General features: G+C 40.7%; 1 protein-coding gene across 2 annotated transcripts in view; it reads left to right on the forward strand.

Moving 5' to 3' along the window:
* Positions 1 to 21,959, forward strand: part of LOC307153983 (NACHT, LRR and PYD domains-containing protein 12-like) — a 136,884-nt gene that overhangs the window by 7,930 nt on the left and 106,995 nt on the right. The gene's annotated exons all lie outside the window — the stretch shown is intronic.

Consider the following 21,959-nt stretch of genomic DNA (forward strand, 5'->3'; position numbering starts at 1 on the left):
TTCAGGCTTTCGTATAGCATAAGTGTAAAATTGTATGTAAATTTTACATTTACAATTACTGAATTAGTGTGAGGGACATATGATTAATAGGAAAATGTTGATTTCATTACAAATATATTTTATAATCATATTCAGAGAGCTCCCATAGTGTCCATAACGGGGTTGAAGACTAATAGTGCCCATATCTTAAAATAATTACCAATAATAATAGGGATTTGATGCCTGAGGTGGGAAAATATGATTTTCTGGAAGTTAAACATGTAATTAATGTTGTGGGTTGTTCAGAAAAGTAATACATAAAAGTAAAAAATCCAAAAATGTGTTTGTCCAAATCGTACCGGTTTCGTGGAATGACTCCATTACTGCGTGCCTTGTTGCTAAGGAAGTAGCGTGTTGGTCCCGTAGGCGGCTGTAGCAGATGTAGCTGTACGAAATTTTATTTTTATCTATTCATCTATAATTTTGTACAGTAGCCCTGCTGTATGGCTACAACACTTCCCTCGGCCGGCCATACAGTCACACACTACTTCGAGAATTTTGCAGTTTTCTCTCTGTATTGTTACTGACACATTATGGTAACTGAGTTCAATGCCTGTGAAAACCTCACGACACCTTTTGATGTGATGAGCTCATCTGCAAAGGTATGCAGTATCTGGCCAATCCATCCGGAGCTCATGTAATTCTGACCTTCAATCAATGCCCTGTAGTTTAGGTTCTGAAGCTCGCATGCCAGATGATTAATAAAATAATCTTGAATACCTGTAAGCTGCCAACTCTCACGCTTTCACCGTGAGACACACGCAACTTTTCACGCCACACATCCATTTTCTTACGCACAGAAAAATCGCGAGGCAAAGAGGACACGGAGACCGACAGACTAGACAGAGCAGGTTAGTTATGATATAAAAAAAGCTCAGCTCTCAGATTCTGTCAATTTTATTTCGAAATTCAAACAAGAAATACCGTTTTGGTGTTTGTAAATGTGACGTGATGGATCCCTAGCGCACGTGAACCGATCATCTCACCTTAATAGTAAATAAACACGAATGAACAATGTAAAAAGAAACAGTACAACTTACCGAAATGTATATTCATCATATCGATCAGTCAGTGTTTTTTTAACCGCGGAAAGGGTCAATAAAACAGCCGGAGAACAATTATGTAATTTACCTCAGGAGAGCCATAATGCATGTTAGTTGGCTAGAAAAAAAGAGCTATAGAGAGTATTTTGCTAAATATGTACTATATTACATATTTATTATATTTTTACTCATATCATTAAATAAAGTTATTATAATAAAAAAACGCATTATATTTAATTTGAGTTATTTTTTAACCTTAAATAATACGGATAAGGCTCTCTGTATGTTTAACTTACAGCATTAGGTGAGATTTTTTTTCTTGAGAAAAATTAACGCCTATCTTGTGTACCTAATATTTATCCAAATTAGTCAATATTAAATCAAATCACAAGAATTGAACTGAATTGAAATCCTGAAATTTGTTTCAAGCAATAATAAAAAAACGTAGCTTACCAGAAATTGTACCATATAATATAAACATTGCAACATGTTGTCACTAAACCTAATAAAATTCAGTTTAGTTACTAAAATTTTTGACAATCACAATATTTAAGCCACAGGATCCGCTTTCATTGAAATGTCATTAGAGGGCACCAGCAAGTGTCACACCGCCGTCACTTCGCAGGCACGCAGTAATGGCGGCGCCCATAGAGATCTCAGCGGATTTGTGTATAACATTTCTTAAAGACATTTAAATATTTTAATGAAAGAGATTTTTGAATAGTCAGTTGCAAATTCTTAAAATATGAAAACATACTTACATACTGTGTGTGAGTCAGAAGTGCCAGAATGTACATGCAAATATGGAATTGCCCCACTTTTTAGAATCAGCTTTGTGCACAGCCTGCCTTGTACTCTCGCAGGTTCTGGAAACAGTCCTCCGAAAATTGCGCAGCACACAGTTTAATATTTTAGTTGTACTGTTCTGGAACAGTTGTAAATAAAGCTTAAGCACTGTTTTCTAATTGTGTTCTCTTTTGGAAGGCCAAACTCTTTTAGTTTGGCTTTCGCAACGAAAAACACAGCGTCTCCACGACATGGCGGTGTTGGCGGCAACAATAATACAGCGAGAAACAAAAGTTACGCCTTCTTTCTTTGCGTATACATTTATTTATGAAACTCTGCCCCCACTCTCTGATCAAACGCGAAGAGAGCATCTGGCGCGAGTGATTTCAATGTTAAGTCAATGCAAAGACGCGTTTACGCGCGTCTGGAGGTCCTGCGGCACGAGATTTGTACGCCTTGTGACGTAGATTTGTTGGGGCGTGTTTGAACGAAGAGTTTTGAGAAGGCGTGGCTGAGCCTAGGGGTGTGCGATTTCACGATTTTTGATCGTGGACAATTAAAATGTCTCCACGATCTGCTTTTGAAGAAATATCATAGTATCGTGCTACACTGCAGTCTATCAGTTGCAGTTCTGGCGCCTCCATCACAACATACTGTGTAGGGCTGTGTATTGGCAAGAATCTGGCGATACGATACGTATCACGATACATGGGTCACGATTCAATATATTGCAATATATTTCGATACTGTGCATAAGGCGATATATTGGTATTTTTTTAAAGTAAAATATATTAAAAATATTTTTTTTAAAAAAGACATGATGTGCATAAAAGTCAAAGAAGTTTACTTTAGGTAAACAATTCAGTAGCCTACACAGAAAATCAAACTGCCAGTTTTACTTTAGGTAAACAATTCAGTACACAGAAAATCAAACTGCCAGTTTGGGCTTGTGGTTTACAGGTTCTTAGTGAGCAAATGCTTATATGCTCAAGTAGGCCATAATAAAAGAAAATAGGTACATAGCCCCTGTCACAATACAAAACAACAACGTGAACTGGACGAAAATGAATGAAAGTGGATGAAAGTGAACAAAATAAATGTGTCATATTAAAATCAAGTTTTATGTGATAAAAGATTTTAAAAGAACTGGACGCGCGAATGAGGCGAACCGCGCCGCACTAAACGCCTCGTGCCGCAGGACCTCCAGACGCGCGTAAACGCGTCTTTGCATTGACTTAACATTGAAATCACTCGCGCCAGATGCTCTCTTCGCGTTTGATGTGAACGATGCACGCGATTACATTTAGAAATAGACAAGCTTTGTTTCCAAATACACCAAGCAAAGATATCCTTTCAGTTGTATAAACTTTTATAAAACCAGCCAATATAATCACAATAAACACATCCAAAATGAAATATTTAACATATAGGCTATATAACAACTGCACAACGTCTAATTTGTAAACAAAATGATTTACGCACTAAATCCAGCATAAACTCCGACACAATTTGCATATGTTTAAACTCTCAAGGTAGACATCACATCCCGAACCTCACAGCAATTGGCTGCCGACTGCGTTTTTCGCTTGATATTTGTATAAAGGAACTGCCCAACTTTTTGACGCTCTCGGTCGCTCTCAACGCTTTCTCCGGTCCGCTGTCAATCCTAAAATGTCCAGTGGACACGCACCGTTACAGGCGAGCCTGGCGAGGACACTAGTGGTGCGTCTCAGCATAGCTATCTAGTGGTAGGGATTTAAACAACATAAACGTGAACCACTGTCTTACGGTCTTACCATGAATATTTTTGGACGTAAAAATAAAAAATCGATATTGCGTTTTTGAAAATCGATACAGTATTGCAAAATAAAATATCGCGATACTCAAGTGTATCGATTTTTTCTTACACCCCTAATACTGTACAACGCGACGTATATTCACATCAAATGTTAACACAGAGGAACGGGACACTGCAGTTCACAAAATTTAATTATTTGCATGGGGGTTAGTTTCACTGCATGGTACGGTTCGACTCGCCACGGAACGGTTCGACTCGCTTCGCTTTTCCACTGCGTGGTATGACTCGACTCGGTACGGCACGGTTCGGTTCGCTTTAGCTCGGTTGCTTTTCCACTGCAGTTAGTACCGCTTCAAAGTGGGTGGGACTGATCGTTATAGTTGCGCCGACTCCACTGCCATGACATCATCGTAAACGCGCCACATTTCAAACGCACAACACAGGAACAATGGAGCCTATCTTCTTTTTTCAAGCAAGTACTTTAAAAACAGGTGCTACAGCGTTGGCTGTTGTCTACTGGCTATTTAAATCTTGCAGGTTTAGTGTCTTGTGTCGCAAATACAATGACGCTGGTAGTGACGATTCTGTCTGACCAATCAGTGATCTGCAGTGTTTTCACGTCACATTTTAGTATCGGTACGGTCCGCTTGGAACCTCAACAGACCGTACCGTGCAGTACCATGCTGTGAAAATGCACCATAAGTGAGCCGTACCGAACCGAGCCGTACCGTACCATGCAGTGGAAAAGCGCCATTATAAACATGTCATTCACGTGCTGATGCGCTGTTCTAACATGCGCTTTTCTGAGCGCATACATGCATCCGAAGCGCACATGCACTAAAAGCCTGTCTAACAGCGCCAAGTTACTTACTGGACTAAGTTATCTTTCGAGTCTTATTGCGCTAATACTGTCAAATACACACATGGTTTACATAAACAAAATGGGTTATGTCTAAGTGAAAGCAAACAGAGAAAATTAAGAGAAAATCTGCTTGCCAAATGCGTGTATATTAGACGCGTCGCGTGCAGGTCTTAAAGAGACAGTAGCCTAATAGTAAACATGCTGCCGCTTGTCCTTAAAGCGATAGTTCACCCAAAAATGTAAATTTTGTCATTATTTACTCACTCTAATGTTGTTCCACTCCTGTATTAATTTCTTTATTGTGCTGAACACAATATAATATATTTTGAAGAATGTGGCTAACAATTGACTTCCATAGTAGGAAAAAAATATACTATGGAAGTAACTGGGGTACATCAACTGTTTGGTTACCCACATTCATCCAAGTAAGTTTTATTTTCATATTTGTTAATTTAATTACTTTCTTCAGTGCTACTATTAAATACTCCTACTTTAGCTTAAAAAATAAAAGCACTGTTTATTTCATTTGTATATTAAGTTTTGTATGTGTAATGTGTATCTTTGTTCTTAATTTTTAATAACAAAGAAAATAACGACAAAGATTTTATTATCTTCACCACTTTGGCCTAAATGTCTGCCATTCTTTTTTATTTTATATTTTGTTACCTAAGGCTTTGTTTTAAAAATAGGGGCATTAGTTTGGCTGTAATGCTCGGTCACTTGCAAAGTAGTAAAACCAACATGAAAAAGAATCGTGATAAAATCGTGAATTGTGATTTTCCTGAAAGAAATTGTGATATGATGTTTTTGCCATATTGCCCAGCCCTAGCTGAGCCTTAACTTTTATAAAGAATATCTCATAAGGTTTTACTCTTTAAGCTTTGTAACTCTGCAGATCTTATACTTGCAACTAACAGCATAACACACTAAAGAAAAAGGAAAACAACAAATCGCATCATATGACCTTTAAACTTTATGAAATTTAGTAGAAAATTATATAGAAAATATAGTAGAAAACAGAAATTTTCTGTTGTTGGTAGAAAACATTGTGTAGCATTCCAGCCGGAATTTATTCAGACGATGCACTCAATGATCATAACTGATGGGCTATGGTGGGGTATTCCAACCCATTTATTCACAGTGTAACCATAGACACACCGTAAAAGCTGAAATCATGACATAAAACATAAAATCATTCACTTCATATGAACACGTTTCACTTTTAACTTGCTGCTACATAGGATGAGCATAACACGCGCTAGCTAACTCTGAAACTTGATAACATTCAGGAAATACATTTACAAATTATCTGAAAATTAAACAACACAAACTCCACAAAATACCTGTTTGCCTTCCAGCTAGATGCTAAATTAAAGGATGGATGGAAAACGATTCCTTTTGATCAGTAACTTTCTTCCAGTAAACAAACAGTAGCGTTTCACTTTCCTTCTCATTTTTTCATTGAATAGACGCATGCGCAAATTGCGCAGGAAAAGGGAACCGCATCACTGTCTTCACAATAAAAGCCATGTGAACATTATAAAGTAAAATTCGCTTAGGGATATTAAATTCTGAGCAATATCATTTAAAACATTTACACTCCCACCAAAGTATTGGTGTCTCAAATATCACAGCTTAATGACCGTGGGAAGAGTGAACACCAATGATTTCCAAACACAAAACGACCAATATCCAGAAAAATGGTATACAAGGAGTGTCAGAAAGGTATGCACACAAATAACTAATTAGTCACTATCTAGTAACAACACCAGTTTCTGTACTGGACGTTCAAGCACTGACTGCTTGGTGAGACGTTCACCATTTTTGCTGAGTTTTCTGTCACTGAGACATATCTTTACTCTCCTAACCAGTCCATCTCGGTCCATTGTCGTTTCTACGACTCTGCCCAACCTCCACTCATTTCTTGGCAAGTCTTCATCTTTCATCATGACTATATCTCCCATCTGTAGGTTTCTCTTTGGGGTGTGCCAGCATTGTCTGAGGGCAATGTTGGACAAATACTCTTTTCGCCAACGGCTCCAGAACTGCTCGGCCAAGTATTGAACGTGGCGCCATCTCTTTTTCGCATACATGTCCTCTCTGATGAACTTGCCAGGGGGGGGAAGGGCCAAGGTAGACTTCATGGTAAGTAGGTGGTTAGGGGTAAGTGGCTCAAGACTGTTGGGATCGTTGAGGTTTTCAACAGTGAGTGGACGGCTGTTAACTATCGTCATTGCTTTATAGAAGAATGCTCGGAGGGAAGCATCTGGGAGGCCTCCAGGAGAGAGCGCGAGGGTCGAGTTGAGGACACTCCTGACCGTTCTAATTTGACGCTCCCACACTCCACCAGAGTGGCTTGAACCGGGAGCATTCATGATGAAGTCACACTGATTCTCTGAGAGATAGTTTGCCAGTTTGTCACCATCTACTTCCTTGAGAGCTTTCCTCAGTTCATTTTTGGCTCCTAGGAAATTGGTGCCTTGATCAGATTTAATCTGCCGCACAGCCCCACTTAAAGCAATGAAACAGCGAAGTCCATTTATGAAGGAGTCGGTTGACAGGTCCTCCAGCATTTCAATATGAATTGCTCTAGATGAGAAGCAGGTGAAGAGAAGGCCATATCTCTTGCGCTCACTGCGTCCTTGCTTGCTGAAAAAGGGTCCAAAGCAGTCCATTCCACAGTATGTAAAGGGTGGAGATGGGTCCACACGCTCTCGAGGGAGATCGGCCATTTTTTGCTCTTCTGTATGTCTCCGGAGCTTTCGACAAATGACACATTGGCGAAGATGAGATGCCACCGCCCGACCGATCCCTGATATCCAGTAACCCTTTGTCCTGATCGTGTTGATGGTCATTCCCTTGCCCTGATGTTTAGCATTGTCATGACAGTGTGCAATGATCATCTTTGTGATGTGATGTTCCTTCGGAATGATCGAAGGGTGTTTGACTGCATAAGGGAGATTTGCATCACAGAGTCGTCCTCCCACCTTGATTACACCATCCTTGTCCAGGAAGATGTTAAAGCGATGTAGCTTATTGTGTAGTGGTAGCCGACCGCCTTTCTTCAGCAGCTTCAGTTCCTCTGAATAAGTTTGTTTCTGTAGGTCTTTGATGATGAGGCACTCTGCGTCCTCTCTTTCTTTTACTGTTGAAAGACCATTTGATTTATCCTTGTTGATCCATCGAAGGATGCGCGCCACTGCACGGACAGCCCGAGACCAGGATGAGAATCCTGACAGCCGATCCGTCAGAGAGTTTTGCTCTCTAGTTTCAGTGCTTAGGGTCTGGGCTCCCTTCACTTCCGGATCTCCCACTGGCAGTTCTGAGATTACTTCTTCCGAGAGGCCGATTTCCTTTTCCCATAAAAATGCTGGGCCAGTAAACCAATCTGATGATATCAGCTCATTGATAGAGAGGCCTCTAGAAGCATGATCCGCCGGATTTTGGTCAGTAGGGACGTATCTCCATTGCCTTTGAGTTGTGTTGAGGTTGAAGGGTTAAAATTTAAGAATATGTTTTCAGATATGCTTCCTTACATAACATCACAGTGAAGAATACTGATTTTAGCATTTGAGGTTAGGTTATAATGGTATCAACAGCTCCTACCAGCCCTGTTTTCTCTATTGTGTTTTAAATGAGTCTTTAATGGCTCTAGCCAGTAGCTCCAAGACGCACCCTTTGTCTTAAATGGCTCTGGGATGGCCCGTGGAACCAGAGTTTCCTGGCCAGGATCAGCATTTGAATAGGTATGCTGATTAAATTGATACTGGTAAACACGCTGGGGTCTGGGGCAGGTTACCTTAACCTGCATACTCATTTACATGCTTTGTTTGAATTTGTCTCCACCCCCAAAAAGTCCCTCCTCCTAAAATGCCTATAAGGTAACATGTAAAGTTATGTTAGATCAGATCATGTTGGAAGTTTCTACAGCCGCGTACGGAGGAGTTCTCAATAAAGAATAACTTCCGTTGAACGCGATCCCGACTGTCTCCTGGTCTCTGCTTTGAAGAAAGAAAAACTTTACAACAGATGGTGCCGTGACCCGGATGGAGAAGAAGGAAACTCAAAGAATTTTAAGCTCAAAGAACTGCATCTTGAAACTTCAAGCTCAAAGATCTCAACAAAGCTGACTGAGTTCCAGACTGAATTTTCTGAATCCAGATTGAAAACTTCAAGCTCCAAAAAGATCTCAAAGACTGAATTTTTTCCAGACGGAATCTTTCTCTACAAATGAAAGACTCGGTGAGTTTCACTCCATTAAAAGAACCAATGCAGACCAGTACAAATGTTTTCCTCTGCGCCGTTCAGAGAAGTAGTTAACAAACAGCTGTAGAGTTTGGTTAACTAAAGATGAGCCTCTAAAAAAAGTTTTTCCAATAGAGATGAAATTTACCCCCTGTTGTTGGCAGGGAAGATTAACAGTTACATGTTAATATTGTGTGTATGCTCTTGCTAGAGAAGTTAGCATCAAGTGCTAATAGTTGGTATCCTTTGCTTTAGGCAGAGAAGAATTAGCTTTAAGTGCTAGTTATTTCTGTTGATCCTCTGTTCTTGTTAGCAGGGAAGTTAAGTGTGGTAATTTGGAAAGTTAACAATAGTTAAGCTGTGTTAACAAGATTGTACCCTCTGTTTGTAAGACAGTAGAGAGAAGTTTTAGTGTTTTGTGATTGTTAAGTAACAAAGGAAGTCACAAAATGGTTAGAAGGAATGCTAGGCTGATACCCACGACAGAGAAAGGTGGATTAGCTACCCCTTTATGGACAGACAATGAGTTTAAGTCATTGTTAGGAGAATGCATGGACTCAATCGTGACTGAGGAAGTCAGATTGAATTTAACAAAGAAATTTGGCATTGATGCAGTCAAAGTTTGGTCAATTGAAGATTGTAAGAAGGTACTAGGAGCAAGTATTCGCAAGAACGATATGAAAGCCATTATCTGTTGTCACCGAGAATTTAGCTTATCCATTGCACAAGAACAAGCTTGTTGTATTGATACTTTAACCGATCAGAACAAACAATTGCAGACTCACATGTCCTGTCTCAAGACAAAGGTGGGCCATAACAAAGCCTCAAGCAAATGTGATTTAGAAGACCAACAGTCAGATGAAAGCTATCCTGATTTACAGTCTTTTGATAGAATAGAGGACAATGTCAATGCAGATGTAAATGCAGTTGAAGTGTGCGTAGCTAGACAAAAGCCTCAGGGAAAAGGTGTTGATACAGTTCCATTTGCAACCCCCATATTGCAGCCACAAGCAGTCAAAACATCTTTAGGTCCTAAAGATATTGAGAGAATTGCTGAAAGTTTGCCATCAGTGCAAAGAAATTTTTCTGAGTTTAGGAGAGAGTTGTCCAAAAAGATGCGGCTCTATGATATGACTCTAGCTGAAGTCACCCAGCTAATATCACAGATCTTGACTGATTCAGAATTCAATGATTTTGAAAGTGCTGTAAACAATTCTGAACTGCAACAAGCCAGTAAAGATGAATTGAGAGAGGAAATTCTGAAAGTGTTAAAGAACATTGTTGGACCGAAAGTGGATTGGTTGAAAATTACTAGTTGTGTACAGAAGAAGGATGAAACTGTTTGTGAGTACACAGAAAGATTTTGCCAGACCGCTGCCGCTTACAGCGGGATTGCCGACACTCCAGAGAAGGTGTTAGGTCATAATGGTCCTCTAGTTCGCGCATGGTCTGATGGTCTTTTGTCAGAACATAGAAATGCATTGCCTTTCTTAGATCTTACATGGTCAAATAGAACCCTGCAAGACAACTTGGACAGTTTAGCTATGTGGGAAAGAGACTTTGATGTCAAGGCAAGAGTAAGAATTGCAGCAGTTTCCGTTAAGGTCAACTCAGAGAAGCAAAAGAAACGCAAAAGTCCTAGAGAAGCCAGTTGTTCTTACTGTGGCAAGCATGGACATTTTGGAAAAGAATGTAGAAAAAACAAAAATAACTTAAGACAAGTTAACAATGTTATGCAGATTTTACTACATTTGTTTGCTACTTTGAAGCAACCCCTCCCCTTGTCATTGGACTCGTGGGTAAACTCGATACGGTGTTAACCATTTAGGCTGTGATTGCTTAATCTCCCCAGTAACTTACAACAAAGATGAAAGACTAATTGACTGTCACAGCCTTTGTTTGGGGGACATTCAGAAAACTCACAGCCTTAAAATGTTATACCACAGAAATATTCCAGTCAGACTTCCATGCCCTATATGATGTCTATTAAGACTGATGTTTCACTGGAGAATGAAAATGTGCCAATTTTCTCACACACTGTACAGTGTGTACACAACACAGGGACAGAATAGGACACGGTTCAGTGAGGGCCCTGGAAAGAACTGAACGCAACAGGCGTCGGGGGCCAATCCAGGGTGAAGACAACCTCATAGGCTTTTCCCCATTTAGTCCATCCTTACCTCACTTGTCCATAGGTGTCAAATCAATTAAGATTAGGAAAAGAAAAAAAAAACCTATACGATCACAATGTTTACTTTGATAAGAGTTAGACGTAAAACCACTATACGATCAAATGACTTATGGAAGAATGAAGTCTATGCATGAATACTGCTGGTCTGCCGTTTCTTTGTTTTCTTGTGTTACAGGTATGTGTTGATGTCTTCGCAAGCGGAAACCTGGTGTAAAGCATCACCTCAGATTTCCATGAACAAGCCTCATGAGGGACGAGTCATCAGAGCGACTCTACGTGGGAAATGGACTCTACAGGAAACAGACTTCACAGCTATTCAGGCGCCATGGACTTTCAAGACTTCCACTCTTACGCTACATGGTTTTCTGTGTAATCATGTAGTTTTGTATGACATTTTACACCCTGCGTCGCAGGTGTCAACAGTTATGGTTTTGAGAAGAACTATGACACTCATGTAAATCAAGGACACAACACAGAATAAGTTATACGTGCCTGTAACTTTTTCAAGTTACAAGAATTGAACGTTTAAGTGTTTAAATTTGTATTTTGTGAGAGTTATTTTAAGAACTCTCAAAGAGGGGACTGAAGGGTTAAAATTTAAGAATATGTTTTCAGATATGCTTCCTTACATAACATCACAGTGAAGAATACTGATTTTAGCATTTGAGGTTAGGTTATAATGGTATCAACAGCTCCTACCAGCCCTGTTTTCTCTATTGTGTTTTAAATGAGTCTTTAATGGCTCTAGCCAGTAGCTCCAAGACGCACCCTTTGTCTTAAATGGCTCTGGGATGGCCCGTGGAACCAGAGTTTCCTGGCCAGGATCAGCATTTGAATAGGTATGCTGATTAAATTGATACTGGTAAACACGCTGGGGTCTGGGGCAGGTTACCTTAACCTGCATACTCATTTACATGCTTTGTTTGAATTTGTCTCCACCCCCAAAAAGTCCCTCCTCCTAAAATGCCTATAAGGTAACATGTAAAGTTATGTTAGATCAGATCATGTTGGAAGTTTCTACAGCCGCGTACGGAGGAGTTCTCAATAAAGAATAACTTCCGTTGAACACGATCCCGACTGTCTCCTGGTCTCTGCTTTGAAGAAAGAAAAACTTTACAACAAGGTGTATTTTCTGGATACGGTTGGCCACGAACGTGTGGAAACGCAGAGCCTCGTTGTTAATGTATCCTAAAACAACCTTGGAATCGGTCCAGAAATACTCCTCCATGTCAGTGTATCCAAGCTCCTCCTTCAGAACATTGCTGGTTTTCACTGAGATGACTGCAGCTGTTAACCCCCTGAGGTCGGCTATCGCGCCGGCGCGATAGGCTCGTTTTTTTCCGTATGAGTGCAAAAAAATTATAAAATAAAAATATTATTTTTTATCTTATATGCTTGTGTTATACATCAATCTATCCTGTTAAGTGTTTATTATTTTTGTGTACACTCACAATAAAAACAAAGTGTTGTGCTTTTCGCCAAATAAAGAAAAATAAACACAAAGCGAGTTCTGCCTTCTCTCTGTCCGTGTAGTCCATTCTGAAACGCGTCCGAAAATGAATCATAACTCAGCGAATACTTCTCACACAGGCACGTGAGATATGTCTTTATGAAGCTTGAAATCTCCTCTTTTAAATGAAGTAATTTATATAAAAAACAAATGTTTTCAACTCATGTAATCCGTTTGAAAGCAAGGAGAGGTACCGTTTTTCCTTCTGCCTCATTATCTCTATAATAAGCTGCGGGCGCCCCGCCCCCGGCGCGATTCACATGTAAATCGTTAGATGATCTAGTATGCAGCGCACCCGCCCCCCGATCAATGCCATAAAAAGTTTCTTCATCAGACTTACTGATAATTCATCGCGTTTTGAGTATGACACGCTTCTCCGGTAATAAAGACTCCCTTCAGATGATTCTGGACAGCGAGGAAGAATGCACCTTTTCCTCAGAGGAAGATTGTAACTCAGACGACGAACGGCAGCATTTTGAAGAGCGAATTCCGCCGAGAACACAATTTCGGAGTAAGTTTTACTCAAAAGTCTTTTGTCTTTTATTTTTCGTGTTCGCATTTATGAGGAAAAAACAATATTACGTGACAGTTCTCCATTATGGACGCGAGCGTCTCTAAAAAAATCACTAAAAGACTTTCAAACTTTCACAGAGACCTCAAAACAGAAAGTACAAATCCTTTCTTTAAAACGAATTTCGTTTTGTATCAATTGTATCTTACTTTTAATAATTTTTTCATTAACAAATTTCCTGGATTTAAACTGCAAATTAACATTTATATTTCTTATAATAAAAATGAAAGACCTATGTTACAGACATATGAAAGACAACATTTCGTTGATTAGTTTTGGATAGATTATACATTTTTAATGTAAATACCTCAAATAAGCTTTTGTTTGCCAATATTTGCTTATGTTAAATATAATATGTTTTGTCAAAAATAAAGTTATCAAATAATCAATCAAATCCTTAACTTTGAAATATGTATGATAAAATGTATACTTTAGTTTTTACAAAGAAAGATTACACTTGAATTGTTGTTGTAATTGTAACCTTTTTAATAAAAAAGTATATTTACAAGGTAGATGTAAACAAACTATTAAAAGGTAAATATAAGCCTTTTCTTTAAATAACTTTTATTGTGTTTTATTATTGACAAATTTGGGGAGAGCATAAATATTCCAAAACTGAAAATACAGTATGAGAATTAACTGCACAATTACTAGACATGTTTTCCTTGGATATTATAGGCCATATTGCAAGCACAATATGAGGAAAAATAAAAAAGAATTGAGATGCTTCCAACTGTTGCTCTTGCATTCTTGTGGCTCAGTGACTCACCTGAATGAATGGCTAATTAAGTATGCAGGCCCCATTGTCTCCTAAGGTGTGAACCACTATATATGCATGACCGTTGACGCCCACTCCGCATATGGCCTTTCCAAACAGAAAGTGCTTTGCAAAATTCAAATCAATGTATTGTGTTATGTGAATGAAAAGGCAGGGTGATTTTCACTTCATTTTGAAGAAAAAACACTAGGCGATGACATCTTTTAGACAAAAGTCTTATTGGCACATATTTAGAATGTGTTTTATGGCCTTATTTCAGAAACTTTAGTTTTTAGTTTTTTCAATAACCACGCATAAACATTATTCTCTCAAAAATGCAGACATGTACATTCTTGTTGCTCACATTTCATGGTAGCCCTGTTTGTGCTAAATAGTGTGTAATTTTTTTTTTTTGCCATTAATATGTTTATAAGCAACTGAAAAAAGCAAAAATGTCAGGGCATGTCAGAACATCTCAAGGGCCCCAAAAACACCTTAGACCCCAGAGGGTTAACTCTAATCTTGGGATTGTGATGATCTTCGTTGGAGCAACCCAAGATTTTGCCATGACTAGGGCAGAGTGGATGTTTCCTTCGTTGTTTCTAAGTCTTAGATATGAACACTGTCCATATCCAGTCATGCTGGCATCAGAGAAGTGATGTAACTCCCGTTTAGTAACCTTTCCGAAGTCTGCGGGTGCATAACTCCGAGGTATGTTTATCCTCTCAAGGTTGGCAAGGTCATTTTTCCATCTCTCCCACCGTGGACGAAGTTCATTAGCCAGAGGGTCATCCCAGCCCGCTCCATGTCGGCACATTTCCTGCAGCACTCCCTTTCCGATGAGCAAGAATGGGGCTACAAACCCTAAGGCAGGGTTCCTCAATTGTTTTTTACCAAGGGCCAAATTTTGCCGACAATACAAAGCCAAGGGCCACCGATCAAAATGTTATGACCTTAATGTTTGCTCTTCTGCTATTATTGTTGTTGTTGTTTTGTTAAAAGAGTCACAAATCACAATATAATTATTCTGATTTTATTTATTTTTATTTATTATTTTATTTTTCTCATTAGTCTGTTTTATTCATTTTATTGCATGGTGGATATTAAAAACAAATGAACAAATAACAACTCTGGATCTCCATGTCCGGAAATGTCATCATCCGTGAACAGCTTGTTGGCCTTGTTTGCCAGGTTCCAAGCCACACGTAAGGATGCTGCGGTGGCATTCTCCTGTATGGATGTGGTTTTTTATGAATAACAGCAACTGATTGCTTGTAAGCTGCTACCAATTGTGTTACCTTCTGTTTGCAACTCTCAAAATGTTCAGGAAAATTGCTGTTAAAAATGCAGTGCAATGAGTTGAAATGGCGTTTGATATTATCAGCCTTATGCCTGGTTCAGATTACACGATTGTTTTGTCTGTTACGATAGTCACTGTGTCAGATTACACGATTTTGACTCCTAAAAATCTTGTCATGTTGTGGACAAGAAACATGTCAGACTACACATTGTTTTCCGACCAGTCATCGAGCCGTCTCACTCTCACACCCATTCACTCGCACATATACACACGCTCACTCACATACTCACACACGCATTCACACACACTCACGCTCACTCACTCGCACTCACACACGCACATAAGTTACACGCACTCTCTCTCTCTCTCTCTCTCTCTCTCTCTCTCTCTCTCTCTCTCTCTCTCTCTCTCTCTCTCTCACACACACACACACACACACACACACACACACACACTCGCGAACACACACTCTCACTCACTCTCCCTCACTCACTCACTCGCGAACACACACTCTCCCTCACTCTCCCACTCACTCGCGAACACACACTCTCACTCACTCTCCCTCACTCACTCACTCGCGAACACACACTCTCCCACTCACTCGCGAACACACACTCTCACTCACTCTCCCTCAATCACTCACTCGCGCGCCGTAGTCGTGGAGGACCGTTAAAAAATTAAACATGCTAGTCTTGTCCATTCAGATTTGAATCGTCTATTTTCTGTGTCCACTTTTCTTTTCTTAACACTTGCAATATTTTCGATGTGCGCGAATGCTGTCAGATACAGCGTTTGAATTTTAACGCCAGTGACGTGCTTACGCTGATGTTACCATGACAACCTTGAAATAAGCGCGGGCCAAACATTTTTCCCTCACGGGCCGGATGTGGCCCGCGGGCCGCCTATTGAGGAACCCTGCCCTAAGGGGTCATACAAGGAAGCAACCATGGACAGAATACCTCGACGCGTCGCAGGCTGGTCCTTGAGATTGACACTGAACTTCAGGCAGTCTGATTCGACGTTCCATTGGATACCCAATGTTCTTTCTGAAGGTAGGTCATCAAAGGTAAGGTTGAGGTCTCTCATGTCTGATGCACGTTCGGAGGGTGGTATGCTTTCCAAGACAGCTCGGTTGTTGGACACAAACTTGTGGAGCCTAAGACCACCTAGGGCACAAAGTTTTCTGGCTTCTTCGGCCAGCTGAATGGCCTTCTCTGTACTGTCTGTACTTGCGACCCCATCGTCAACGTAAAAATCTGTCATAATGAACTGGGAACCTAGCGGATAGAGGTCTCTGTTCTATGTGGCCAGGTGTTTCAAGCCATAGTTCGCGCAACCAGGTGATGAGGCCGCGCCAAAGATATGCACCTTCATCCGGTAGGCTCTGGGCTGTGCACTGAGATCTCCTTTCTTCCACCAAAGGAAACGCAGGTAGTCCTGATCCAACTCTCTTACTTGGAATTGGTGAAACATTTTTTCTATGTCGCACATCAGTGCAGTGGAGTGCAGCCTGAAGCGAAGGAGGACACCGTTGAGATTGTTCATCAAGTCAGGTCCAGTGAGCAGATGATCATTCAGACTGGTTCCCTTGTACTTGGCAGAGCAGTCAAATACCACACGTAGTTTGTCTGGCTTCTTGGTGTGGTATACGCCGTGATGAGGTATGTACCATTTTTCTCCCTCCTTCCCTTCATCACAAACCTCCACTGCATCACCCTTTTCTATGACTTCCTCCATGAACCTGATGTACTGTTCTTTGTACCTTTCGTCCCTTAACAACTTCCTCTTGAGATGGCTCAGACGCATGACGGCGAGCTGTTTGTTGTCGGGTAAGGTGGGTCTCTCCTTAAAAGTTAGCGGCATCTCATAATGACCTTGGCTGTTTTTCTTGATGCCGTTCTTGAGTTTGTCCAAAAACAGGATGTCTTCCTGAGACACTGGTTTGCCATCTTCTTTGTCATCCTTAAAGTCAGACTCCAGAATGCGAATGGCATCTGCAGGGGTAACTGGTGGGAGCTCCTTGACAACAACCCTGAAACACTGTCCCGCTATACTTGGAGTGTCAAGGGATGGTGAAGAGCACCCCACTATACTCCATCCTAAGTCGGTTCGAACTGCATAAGGCTCTTCATTTCCTCCTGATATTACGTCTCTTGGTGCCATTGCCTGTGCACAGTTATATCCTATTAACAGACCGACCTCACAATCCTGTAGTGGTGGAATTTCATCTATGACTTTGGAGAGATGATTCCATTTTCTGGCTGTCTCGCATGTTGGAATATGGGCGCGGTTTACCGGGATACAATCCTTAATGTAAATGGGAGGAAGGTCGATGAGGAGGGAGGAGCAATAACCTTGCACACGAAGCCCTGAGACCCTTTGGCTTTTCACCATCACATTGCGTCCAATCATGGTCGTTAACTTGAGCTTAACTGGACAGGACTCCACCTTTAGAGCATTGCTCACTTCCTGGTCGATAAATGTTGTGTCACTTTGGGAGTCCAGCAGGGCGTAGACCAGTTTTTCCGTTCCTGCATCATTTTTTGACACCCATACAGGCACAATCATTGGTAGACTGCTCAGTATTCACTGACATTGAAGTCGCACCAGCTTCTATTGGGCTAGTGTTTTCCTGAGGTGGGGCCCTTTCCCTCTTTACATAGTTGTTGTCGTGCAAACAAGTGGGATGTTTGCCTTTACAAGTGTTGCATGAATGTCGATGTCGGCAGTCCTTTGCACTATGGCCAGGTTTGGTACAGCCATAGCAGAGCTTATGTTGTCTGACAAATTCTCGTCGCTCCTCCAGGGTTTTAGCAATGAACTTGGGGTATCCATGTAGCCTGTGCTGATTGTTTTGACAGAAGGCGCAAGGCGGCCTTTCCTTACAGGGCTCGAAATTAACTTTTTTACTTGGTAGCACTGGTGCTCCCAACTTCAAAAAGTTAGGAGCACCACCAAAAATTTAGGAGCACCACAAATACAAATTATATATTAACAGATTTTATTTCATCCTGTGGCCAAGATTTGAAATTTGGTCTTCTGGCTCTATATTATCTCACCCCGATGATATTGGCACATGATTTGTCATTTGACATAAATTTAGTGAAGGCAAGCTCTTCTTTGGCGATGGTGTATGCAGTGTTATATTCATAGACAGTATGGTTATATCTGACGTATCCTGACGATTAAAAGCCTTAATAATTGAACCTGATTTGTTTGCCACACACCTGTCCCTGCATTTTTTGCTTGGCACTTGGCACTCTATTGCTATTAATATGCTGTATTAATCTTTGTTAATCTTAGTTAATAAAAATACAGCTGTTCATTGTTCATTAATGTTACTTCACAGTGCATTAACTATGTTAACAAATAAAAAAAAATATTTCAATAATGTAGGCTATAGTAGCCCAAATGTTGAAATTAACATTAACAAAGGTTAACAAATTAACAAAGTGCAGTTTATTAATAGTACATGTTAACTAGAATTTAATAAGTGGAACATTATTGTAAAGTGGTACCGATTTGTTATACCCCGATTCAGACGTCTCGTGGGGGTGTTGGACAGATCAGTTGTTTTAACCATTCATTAAAGTGAATCGGTTCAAATGAGTCATTAGTTCGCGAATCGGACGTGTACGGCAAGCGTTGTGTGATTATCCCGGTAGTTTATTTTTTAGCACAATTCACACTCCACGGTAATTTAGGAGAAAAAAAATCTCAGAATGCTCCACGTGAAACTTTTTCTATCGTGTCAAATGATTTTGATATGCGCGAGGGAGAGAGAGCAAGACAGCGCTCGTGTTGTTTGAAGACGTGAGAGTGCGCGCGCGCGCGGCCGGGGCTTTCTCTCGTCAAGCGCAGCAGTCACTCACGCACCGATCAAAAGGCTTTGGCGGAAGCCAAAAAAAAATCAATGCAGGAAAAACCCCGGGATTGGTTATATAACGTTGGATAGAATGACGGTCCGGCCATCGCGTATCAGCGCACATAAGGTACACACTGTGAAGTAATTTGCAAACGTTTTTTAGAGAAATGAAAACAGATCGCACCACAACCATTATTTGCACTCGCACAAATGCTCCCAAATATATTTTTAGGTCGCACAGATTAAATTTCAGGAGCATATGCGACCAAAATGGTCGCAATTTCGAGCCTTGCCTTACCGTTCACTGGCTGAAACTTGTCACCGTCTGCCTCAGTCTGAGTACTCAGAACGCTTGCCTTGTTCCTTTTAGGTTCCCTGTTGCTTTGCTTTGTAGTGCTCGACTCGGAGCTGCGGAGGGCATAAGCTGAGGTGATCGGATTGCAAGCAATCTCTGCCTCCATCGCCATAAACGTGGCAAAGTCTTGGAAGCTGGGGAATTCTTTGTTCTTTCTTAAGGCTTCCGTAGCCTTCCTGTTCCAGTGAGACACGCTCCACTCTGGTAGTTTGCGGACTAGCTTCTTATTCTCTTCACAGTCGTTCAGTATTTTGAGGCTCTTTACATGTTTCATTGCATCTTGACAGGCATTTAAGAAGTCTGAAAAGTCTCTTAATCCTTCTGAATCCCTTGGTTGGATTTTTGGCCAATCAGCAAGCTTGTCTCTGAAGGCTCTCTGTATAATAAAGGCTTGGCCATATCTGTCATCCAGTTTGTTCCATGCATCCTTATAAGCCTCGCTGTCGTTTCTATAGAAAGTTCCTTCCAGTGTCTTACGAGCAGGGCCGCCAACATACTTCCTCAAATAATAAAGTTTGTCAGCTGGGGAGATGGCCTTTGTGTCAATGAGTGACATGAAAGAGGTTTTCCACTCAATATACTGGATGGGGTCACCTTTGAAAACCGATGGCTCTGGCACTGGAAGTCTATTTAAAGCCATACTATCTTGCAAGGCTCGGGCAAGGGATGACATGTTTACATCAGGTGATGATGCTGTGACGTTGGGAGTTTGATGGCTGATAGTAGGGAGGCCAGGTGGATTTTCTACTGAACTAATAGAAGAATGGACACTGCCTTCCTGTGATGCTCCCTGGCTGTAGACTAGCAGTCTGGCCCGAGCAGCCTTTAAATCCTTTTTCTGCCTGAAGGCGTTCTAGTCTGCGCTTTTCTACTTCCATTTTCCTTTGTCCTTCCTCTATTTGCCTTTGTTGATACTCTATTTTCTCCCTTTGTTTCTCTACTTCCAGCAAGCCTTCAAACTCAACTTCTTTAGCCGCTAGCTCTGCCGCAGCATCCACCCGTTTGAGTGTTAAGGTGGTGCTTTCATGACTGCGGACTGATTTGGACACTCGAGAAGCAGTGGATCCATAGATGGAGCGTGCATAGCTGCTCTTCAATAGCTCTTTGAGGTGTCGTTGTACTTGGTCTGCATCATAATCTCCATCGATGCCTGACATTCTCTCATAGCTAACTCTCATAATTTCTGCTGTAACTGCCTCACAACTATCAACATGGCGTCTTAATTCTGGTGTAGGTGTGTTGTGGTTTCGTATTTCAAGGTAAGTGTTTAACACAGCCTCTTTCTCCTTCTCTAAAGTGTCCATCAAAGACGCCAGCTCACCTTTACTGATATCCGACTTGAGCTGCTCTCTTGACTCTCGGGCTCGAATCTTCCATCTTTCGTATGTTGAGATGAATTTTCTTTCCTTTTTCCTTGCCTCTTCTTGTTGCATTTCGAGCATTTTTGGAGTTGGGATCTTTGCTCGGGTTGAGCGTCGGAGGCCTTCTCTAAGTTCCCTTTGTAAAGTACTCAGTGTTTCTTCTTTGTTTTGAATTTCCTTCTTTAAATGGTCTATCTCGGTAGTCTCTAGTGTATTCTCAAGAGAAGATTTAAGCTTTTTGATTTTGTTCTGCAGGCTGTCTATTTGATTCTTTAGATCTGTTTGTGAAGATGAATTTTCCTTATTGATTAAATGAAATGTTCCATACCTTGTCTGACCGTCGCATCAAACCATTAAGCCAGCTGCACAATGATCATAAAGTCCCTTTGTCTACAAGACCCGTAGAATGGTGCCGAGTTGCTCCATGAAATGTCCGTTGTCATCAACACCAGACGAATAGCAACACAGCCCCGTGACTTGTCCTTGTGGTTCCGTGGTGCAGAGTGGCAGCAGGATGATGCAGGGGGAATAAGCTCTTACTGTAGCATTCCAGCCGGAATTTATTCAGACGATGCACTCAATGATCATAACTGATGGGCTATGGTGGGGTATTCCAACCCATTTATTCACAGTGTAACCATAGACACACCGTAAGAGCTGAAATCATGACATAAAACATAAAATCATTCACTTCATATGAACACGTTTCACTTTTAACTTGCTGCTACATAGGATGAGCATAACACGCGCTAGCTAACTCTGAAACTTGATAACATTCAGGAAATACATTTACAAATTATCTGAAAATTAAGCAACACAAACTCCACAAAATACCTGTTCGCCTTCCAGCTAGATGCTAAATTAAAGGATGGATGGAAAACGATTCCTTTTGATCAGTAACTTTCTTCCAGTAAACAAACAGTAGCGTTTCACTTTCCTTCTCATTTTTTTCATTGAATAGACGCATGCGCAAATTGCGCAGGAAAAGGGAACCACATCACTGTCTTCACAATAAACGCCATGTGAACATTATAAAGTAAAATTCGCTTAGGGATATTAAATTCTGAGCAATATCATTTAAAACATTTACACATTGTTTCTACTCAGATAATCACTGGGACCGTATCATCTGCACATATTGCTAAATAGGCACAAGGTTTTGTTATCAGTTGAAGATCCTCCTTTATGCCTCTTATGACAGAGTCCACTATCTTTAAAGCATATTTATAACGAAATGCGATGGTTTTAACTCCTCTAGGACTCTGTTTTTATTCTG

This window comes from Squalius cephalus (genome assembly GCF_949319135.1).
Source record: "Squalius cephalus genome assembly, chromosome: 25".
Lineage (NCBI taxonomy): Eukaryota > Metazoa > Chordata > Actinopteri > Cypriniformes > Leuciscidae > Squalius > Squalius cephalus.